Source organism: Pinus tabuliformis, chromosome Q, assembly GCF_031772625.1.
Source record: "Pinus tabuliformis cultivar Carrire ecotype Pingquan chromosome Q, CPIR1, whole genome shotgun sequence".
Classification (NCBI taxonomy): domain Eukaryota; kingdom Viridiplantae; phylum Streptophyta; class Pinopsida; order Pinales; family Pinaceae; genus Pinus; species Pinus tabuliformis.
The window spans coordinates 806,962,230-806,971,319 of NC_142296.1; positions in this window are offsets into that span (position 1 = coordinate 806,962,230).

Genomic DNA, 9,090 nt, shown 5'->3' on the forward strand with positions numbered 1-9,090 from the left:
CATTTCCACTCTACAAATATGTCATGATGAAGAGCAATATCACGAAGGGCCACTAAATCAAAGTACGGGAACAAGCGACTACAACTAAGCATCCATGTGATAAGTGTTACGAAGGATAGACAAGGTGAAAAAGGAGTAGCTAGATGACAAAAAGGACCTGATATATATCAAGAAGGCCACTTTCCACGAAGGGAGCAATTACATGACAAACCAGGGGGGAAAGTGATCGATGGCCGGTACCCTGCCAAGAAGAAGTTCAAACAAAGACTTCATGACATCGAAGGAAAGAAGGAGATCAAGCGGTTGAAGGACCCACGAAGAAGACATTGTTGATGAATGGACAAGTCCCTAGCTAAGAGGGAGTTCTAACAAGTTCCCAACTACAAAGGAGCTTGGGCAAGTTCCTTGTCAGAGGAAACTTGGGCATGTCTTCCCCAATCAAGGGGAAGAGATAGACACAACATTCTTGTCTTCACTTGGCAAGAAATAACGGGAGGATTGGGAAATAATTTGGCATCTGATGCTCTTTGAGGATGCGTAGGGCACCCAAGTCAAGAGTAGGCAAGAGGAGCGATATTCTTTGAGGGATGGGAACCCAAGACAAGAATTGTCATGGAAGGTCTCAGGGAACACCTGGGTGGGTATGTACCTTTAGAGACAATGACCAAGGTGTTAGTCAAGGCCTTGCTATGAACAATGTTGGCTAATATGATGCTATAACAGATGGGTTGCCAATCCGGTTTCTCTTATGTGAATTATTCAAGATTGAAAAATAGCCAAACACCTTGTAATGATTTATGAATAGCTCCCTAGTTGAGAGGGGGTGTTGAAGAAAGTGTAACTGGGTTCGGTCTTCATAAATGTACTTTTGATATTTGTATTTATTCAAGAAAATAAATAAATAAATAAATATATTATATTTGTCATTGAGTTTCTTGCTCATTGAAATAGGCCTAGCACATGGTAAAGTGTTATAAAGAGTCAAAAGAAAATGTTGAAGATATTAAGGACATGTTACCCCAGGTATATTTATGTTTTAGAGTCAAAGATATTCCTACCCTCGTGCCTTCGTTCGGGTCGTGCGCCCGTTCAAACCCCAAATTTCCTTCGGGCAGGCCGGGTCATCCCGTGCCGTGCTATGTGTGGGGGTGCGTGGGCACACGTGGGCGTGCCGAAAATGCCAAGTCATGACCGCCCGTGTGCCTTCTTTGTTCAGGTCGTGCACCCATGGAAACCCCAAATTTCGTTCGGGCGATTCAGGTTGGCTCGCCTAGGGTGGGTCGGGTTGTGTCGTGCCGTGTGTGGGTGCCCCAGCACACGTGGCCGTGCCAAAAATTCTAAGTCGTCACCGCCCATGTGTCTTCTACACATTCGTGCAACCTGTTTGCCCGATGCTCGCTCGGGCCTTCGTTCGGGTCGTGCACCCATGGAAACCCCAAATTTTGTTCGGGCCGTGCACACATGGAAACCCCAAATTCCGTTCGGGCGGGTCGGATCGCTTCGTGTGTGGGTGCCCGTGCAAACGCATTCGGGCGAGTCGAGTGGGGTTGGGTCATGCCGTGCTGCACATGGGTACTCAGGAACATGTGGCCGTGCAAAAAATGTTAGGGCGTGACCACCCGTGTGCCTCCTGCACGCTCGCGCGACCCGTTTGCCCGACGCTCCGTCGTGCCTTCGTTCGGGCGGGTCGGGTCGTGCCGTGCGTGGGTGCTCGGGCACACGTGGCAGTGCCAAAAATGCTAAGTCATGACCCCCCGTGTGCCTTCTACACGTTCGTGCGGCCCGTTTGCCCGACGCTGCCTTGTGCCTTCGTTCGGATCATGCACCCATGGAAACCCCAAATTTCGTTCGGGTTGTGCATACAAGGATACCCCAAATTTTGTTTAGGTTGGGTCGGGTAGTGTCGTGTGTGGGTGCCCGTACAAACGCGTTCGGGCAAGTCTGGTTGGCTCGCACAAGGCCGGTCGGGCCGTGTCAGGTCGGCTCGCACAAGGCCGGTCGGGCCGTGTTGTGCTGTGTGTGGGTGCCCGGGCACACGTGGGTGTGCCAAAAATACTAAGTCGTGACCGCCCATGTGTCTTCTGCACGTTCGTGTGGCCCGTTTGCCTGATGCTCCCTCGTGCCTTCATTCGGGTCGTGCACCCACGGAAACCCCGAAATTTCGTTCGGGTCGTGCGCCCATGGAAACCCCAAATTTCGTTCGGGCGGGTCGGGACGTGTCATGTGTGGGTGCCCATGCAAACGGGTCGGGTCGTGTCATGTCGTGTCATGTGACAGCGCCCAGGGGACACGTGGCCATATAAAAAAAGCTAAGTTGTGAAGGGGGGTGGGCCTTGTGCACGATCGTGATGCCCATTTGCCTGAATCTCCCTTGTGACTTTGTTTTGGTCATGTGTCGAACCCATGTAAACTCGTTCGAGCGGGTCGTTTGCTGTGTAAACACTCATCCAGGAGGGTCGTTTGCCATGTAAACTCGTTCGGGTGGGTTGTTTGAGGGCGCCGTGTAAATGCGTTCGGGCGGGTCGAGCGAGGTCGTCCGTGCCAAAATGTTCGGGCGGGTCGGGCGAGGGCGTCCGCGCAAACCCGTTCGGGCGGGTCATTCGGGCAAGGGCGTCCGTGCAAACCTGTTCGGGTGGGTTGGGCGAGGGCGTCCATGCAAACCCGTTCAGGCGGGTCGGGCGAGGGCGTATGTGCAAACTCGTTCGGGTGGGTCGTTTGAGGGCCACCGTGTGAACTCGTTCGGGCAAGGGCATGCCCGGGCGAACGAGCCCGTATCAAAAATTCTAAGTTGTGACTCGAGGTTGGCTTTGTGCATGTTCATGCAACTCGTTTGCCCGAATCTCCCTTTTCGCTTCGTTTCGGTCGTTCGGGCACCCATGCAAAATCGTTCGGGTGGGTCGTTTGAGGGTGCCTGTGTGAACTCGTTCGGGCGGGTCATTTGAGGGCGCCCGTGTGAACTCGTTCGGGCGGGTCATTTGAGGGCGCCCATGTGAACTCGTTCGGGCAGGTCATTCGGGCGAGGGCGCACCCAGGCGAACAAGCCCATATTAAAAATGCTAAGTTGTGACCCGAGGTTGGCTTTGTGCACGTTCGTGCAGCTCGTTTTCCTGGCTCTCCCTTGTCGCTTTGTTTCGGTCGTTCGGGCACCCATGCAAAATCATTGGGGCGGGTCATTTGAGGCCGCCTGTGTGAACTCGTTCAGGCGGGTCGTTTGAGGGCGCCCGTGTGAACTCGTTCGGGCGGGTTGTTCGCGCAGGTCGTTTGAGGCACCCGTGCGAACTCGTTCGGCCGGGTCGTTTGAGGGCGTCCGTGTGAACTTGTTCGGGTGGGTTGTTCGGGCGCGGGCGTGCCCGGGCGAACGCGCCCGTATCAAAAATGCTAAGTTGTGACTCGAGGTTGGCTTTGTGCATGTTCGTGCAGCTCGTTTGCCCAGCTCTCCCTTGTCAGTTCATTTCGGTTGTTCGGGCGGGGCGTTTGAGGGCGCCCGTGTGAACTCGTTTGGGCGGGTCGTTTGGGCGAGGGCGCGCCCGGGCGAACGAGCCTGTATCAAAAATGCTAAGTTGTGACCCGAGGTTGGCTTTGTGCACGTTCGTGCAGCTCGTTTTCCCGGCTCTCCCTTGTCAATTTGTTTCGGTCATTTGGGCGGGTCTTTTGAGGGCGCCAGTGTGAACTTATTCGGGTGGGTCGTTTGAGGGCGCCCGTGTGAACTCGTTCGGGTGAGGGCATGCCCGGACGAATGAGCCCTTACCAAAAATGCTAAGTTGTGACCCGAGGTTGGCTTTGTGCACGTTCGTGCAGCTCGTTTGACTGGCTCTCCATTGTCGCTTCGTTTCAGTCGTTCGAGCTCCCATGCAAAATCGTTCAGGCGGGTTGTTTGAGGGCGCCCATGTAAACTCGTTCGGGCGGGTTGTTTAAGGGCGCCCGTGTGAACTCGTTCGGGCGGGTCGTTCGGGCGGGTCGCTTGAGGCGCCCGTGTGAACTCGTTCGGGCGGGTCTTTCGGGAGGGTCGTTTGAGGGCGCCTGTGTGAACTCGTTCGGGCGGCTCGTTCGGGCGGGTCTTTCGGGAGGGTCGTTTGAGGGCGCCTGTGTGAACTCGTTCGGGCGAGGGCGCGCCCGGGTGAATGAGCCCGTATCAAAAATGCTAAGTTGTGACCCGAGGTTGGCTTTGTGCACGTTCGTGTAGCTCGTTTGCCCGGCTCTCCCTTGTCGATTTGTTTCGGTCGTTTGGGCGGGTCGTTTGAGGGCACCCGTGTGAACTCGTTCGGGCGAGGGCGCGCCCGGGCGAACGAGCCCGTATCAAAAATGCTAAGTTGTGACCCGAGGTTGGCTTTATGCACGTTCGTGCAGCTCGTTTGCCCAGCTCTCCCTTGTCGGTTCGTTTCGGGCGTTCAGGCGGGTCATTTGAGGGCGCCCGTGTGAACTCGTTCGGGCAGGTCGTTCGGGTGAGGGCGCGCCCGGGCGAACGAGCCCATATCAAAAATGCTAAGTTGTGACCCAAGGTTGGCTTTGTGCACATTCGTGCAACTCGTTTGCCCGACTCTCCCTTGTCGCTTCGTTTCGGACGTTCGGGCGGGTCATTTGAGGGCGTCCGTGTGAACTCATTCAAGCGGGTTGTTCGGGCGAGGGTGCACCCGGGCGAACGAACCCGTATCAAAAATTCTAAGTTGTGACCTGAGGTTGGCTTTGTGCACGTTCGTGCAGCTCATTTTCCCGGCTCTCCCTTGTCGCTTCATTTCGGTCATTCGGGCACCCATGCAAAATCGTTCGGGCGGGTCGTTTGAGGGCGCCTGTGTGAACTCGTTCGGGCGGGTCGTTCGGGTGGTTTGTTTGATGGCGACCGTGTGAACTCGTTCGGGCGGGTCGTTTGAGGCGCCCGTGTGAACTCGTTCGGGCGGGTCATTCGGGCGAGGGCGCGCCTGGGCGAACGAGCCCGTATCAAAAATGCTAAGTTGTGACCCGAGGTTGGCTTTGTGCACGTTCGTGCAGCTCGTTTGCCCAACTCTCCATTGTCGGTTCGTTTCGGTCGTTCGGGTGAGTCGTTTGAGGGCGCCCGTGTGAACTCGTTCGAGTGTGTAAGGTCTTCGCAACTCGGGCAGACGAGCGACTAGCGCGCGGCCACGGCAAGCGCACGATGGTGCGACGAGTGGGCGGAAGTGCGATGGGCTGGCGCTCCTTGGGCGATGAAGTGCGACAATCATCCGAACCTCATGCGACAAAAGAACGTGACAAAGAACGAAACTTATGCGACGATAAGGAGCGTGTGCAAAAATGGCTAAGTGTTAGTACACTTGAGCGTAAATGTTATAAGGACATACGAAGGTTCATATGCATGAAGAATAAAACAATAAAATATAATAAAACACCTTAAAGAATATAATGTAAGGGCTTCATGGTATTATTAACATGTCGGCCCAAAGATTATATAACAAGGTGTGGAGCATATATATACATGAGCATGAGAGCTCATTAATCCAACGAATCTTCGCTCATATCTTAAACGCATAGGGGTAAAATGCATAGGGGTAAAGTAGACTACGCATACCTCATGCGTAGTGCTACAAAAGATGCAGTTTTGACTTAAGTGCGGTTTGAAGTGAGGCAAGCGTGTCGGGGTGAATTCTAAGGTGCAGTTCTTGGTGTAAGACTTGGCAAGGATTCTTGGTGGCTCGGGTGAGCACCGTCCTTTGTGCAAGAGATGCACAAGATGTTGTAAAGGCAGGATTGCCCCTCGGTTGTATTATTTGGTTAAGTGTGAGACTTGGTTCGGCCAAGACACACTTGTTGTAAAATCTGATATTCTTGATATAATATTATTGTTGGGCAGACTGTTCGCGAGTTGCCCCTCCCTTTATACTTGTGTATTGTTCTCGGTTTATTGTTGATGGTTAATGAATGAGAATGTTCTTTGTTGAAGTATAAAGGATAACATTTTATTCGGTTATAAGAACATAAGTTAAGTAAGTTTATGTTGGAATAGGCGTAGCCCATAAACGTTAGTATTGTTAAAAAGAAAGTGTTCGGTGGTGCCACACCTTGCTATGTCCTGGTCCCCGCGTGCCCCTCCAGATGATACCAGCGACAGGTTTTATTTCCGTGTGAAAGGTGGGTTGGTAATCGAGTTGTGTTTTTGAGTTTGCTTGAACGATGGCCTTGGGTCATTTGTAGGGTGGCCAATTTTCATCTTCTTTCCATCCCCACTCGGTAGCGCATGAGCGGTAATGTTGGCCAGGCATAGCCTCAGAGGCATATGTGAACAATTCCCCTTCTGCTCTCCAAGTTGTTGGAGCTGTATGGGCTATTGTGGTGTGGCTCCTTGGCTCGTCCTGGTCCCTGAGTGCCCCTCCAGATGATACCAGCGACAGGTTTTCTTTCCGTGTGAAAGGTGGGTTGGTAATCAAGTTGTGTTTTCACGTTTCCCTGAACGATGGCCTTGGGTCGTTTGTAGGGTGGTCGATTTTCATCTTCTCTCCATCCCCACTCGGTAGGGCATGAGCGGTAATGTTGGCCATGCTCGTCCTAGGAGGCATATGTGAACAATTCCCCTTCCGCTCTCCAAGTCCTTGGAGCTGTATGGGTTGTTGTGTTGTGGTGTGGCTCCTTGGCTCGTCCTAGTTCCCCTCGTGCCCCTCTAGATGATACCAGCGACAGGTTTTCTTTTTGTGTGAAAGTTGGGTTGGTAATCGAGTTGTGTTTTCACATTCTCCTAAACGATGGCCTTGGTTCGTTTGTAGGGTGGCCGATTTTCATCTTCTCTCCATCCCCACTCGGTAGCGCATGAGTGGTAATGTTGCCCATGCTCGTCCCAGGGGGCATATGTGGACAATTGCTCTCTAAGTTCTTGGAGCTGTAGGGGTTGTTGTGTTTTGGCTCCCTGGTTTGTCTTGGTCCCCTTGTGCCCCTCCAGATGATACCAACGACAGGGTGTCCGATTTTCATAATCTCTCCATCCCCACTCGGTAGCGCATGAGCGGTAATGTTGGCCATGCTCGTCCCGGGAGGCATAAGTGAACAATTCCCCTTCTTCTCTCAATTTTCTTGGTGAGGTATGGGTTGTTGTGGTGTGGCTCCTTGGCTCATCTTGGTCCCCCTCGTGCCCCTCCAGAAGATACAGTTGACAGGTTTTCTTTCTGTGTGAAAGGTGGGTTGGTAATCGAGTTGCTTTGTTGGGTTTGCTCGAACGATGGCCTTGGGTCATTTGTAGGGTGGCCGATTTCCGTCTTCTCTCCTTCCCCGCTCGGTAGCACATGAGCGGTAATCTGGGCAATGCTCATCCCCATCCCTCTTTCCCATCCCAACGATAATAATGTTGATAGTTTCCTTGGCGCTCCTTTGAGCCTTCGTTGGTGCGGTCCCAGATGGAAGCCCCAAAACTCCCTCATTGCCTATGTCGCTATCGTGCCCCTCGGTTGTTGCGAATCGATAATTTTGATTGGGCTGGGTAGCCATTTGTGGCTCCATTGAAATTGGCTCCTCGTTATATTGTTCACCTCCTCCCTATTTGGTGTGGAGGGTTTTGCTTTTCGTGTGAAAGGTGGGTTGGTAATTGAGTTGGTTTTTCGGGTTTGCCTCAAGAATGGCCTTGGGTCGTTTGTAGGGTGTCTGATTTTCATCTTCTCTCCATACCCACTCGGTAGCGCATGAGCGGTAATGTTGGCCATGCTTGTCCCGAGAGGCATATGTGAACAATTCCCCTTCTGCTCCAAGTTTTGGGAGTTGTATGGGTTGTTGTGGTGTGGCTCCTTGTGATGGTTAGCCTCTTCATTGTTCGGCTGTTTATGGTGCCGGTGTCTTGTGCTTGTACTCTTTCCGTGTTGGCATTGTCGGTTGAGATGAGTACATTTAAGAGGGAAGTGGAAGGGTTTTGGTCGTAAACCACCTACCCTCCATCTTGCTTGCTTTTTCCGTTAGGCGATGTGAGGTGCTGTTCTCCTTGTTGTAAAGTCAAGGATTGGCATTCCTTTCAAAGTGCACATTGTTCGTGGTTGTGTTGGCTTTGAGGTTTTGATAGATGTGTTGGCCCATATGTTTGATCGAGGGGTCGGATTTTCCCTTGCATCTTGTGTGCGTGGCAGGCTTTTGCGGTTGGAAATGTTAAGTCACAACGTTTATGGGCATTTGTTGTTTGAATTGTGTATGCGCCCCTGGTCCAATGGGGAGGAGGCTTGCTATGTCGATGGTGGGGGCTATCTGGAAGAAGGATTTTGAGGTGGAACACTTCGACCTCCCTCCTTTGCGTGGAGGTGGCCATAGGGGAAAAGTATTCATTATCCAATCTTTAAAGCTGTCGGAAATCTCCTAGGTTGCTTGTACGTAGGGTGCGGGGGGTGCGGGGTTGCCCGATCTCTCCTCCTGTTTGGATATGTTCTTGTATTGAGTGATGAGCTTCTTGATTTGCATTTACTTCCTTCCTTTGCCTTCGCATCATGGTTACCGCAGGTGATCAAGTGATCGAGGTCCACCGTTTCTGCTCTCGCGGGTGGACTCCTAGGTGGCCTCGGTGCGTGGCGTGGAGGGTCGGGGGGAACATTTCTAAGAGAGGTTGTGGGCATGGTTGGTCTTGTTGTTTTGCTTCCTTCCATTTCCTTTACATTGAGGCTACCGCAGGTGATCATGTGATCGAGGTCCATCGTTGCTGCTGTCTGGGTGGACTCCTTGGTGGCCTCTCTGCGGGGAGGGTTGGGGGGCACTTGTTGTTTCAATTGTGTATGCGCTCGTGGTCTAACGGGGCGGAGGCTTGCTACATCGATGGTGGGGGCTATTTGGAAGAAGGATTTCGAGGTGGAACACTTCGACCTCCCTCCTTTGCGTGGAGGTGGCCGTAGGGGAAAATTATTCATCGTCCGGTTGGTAAAGCTGTGGGAAATCTCCTAGGTTGCCTGTACATAGGGTGTGTGGGGTGCGGATCGATCCCTCCTCCTGTTCGGACATGTGTTCTTGTATTGTGTAGCGACCTTATTGATTTTCATTTACTTCCTTCCTTTGCCTTTGCATCGTGGTTGCCACAGGAGGTCAAGTGATCGAGGTCCACCGTTTCTGCTGGTGCGGGTGGACTCCTAGGTGGCCTCGGTGCGTGGCGTGGAGGGTCGGGGG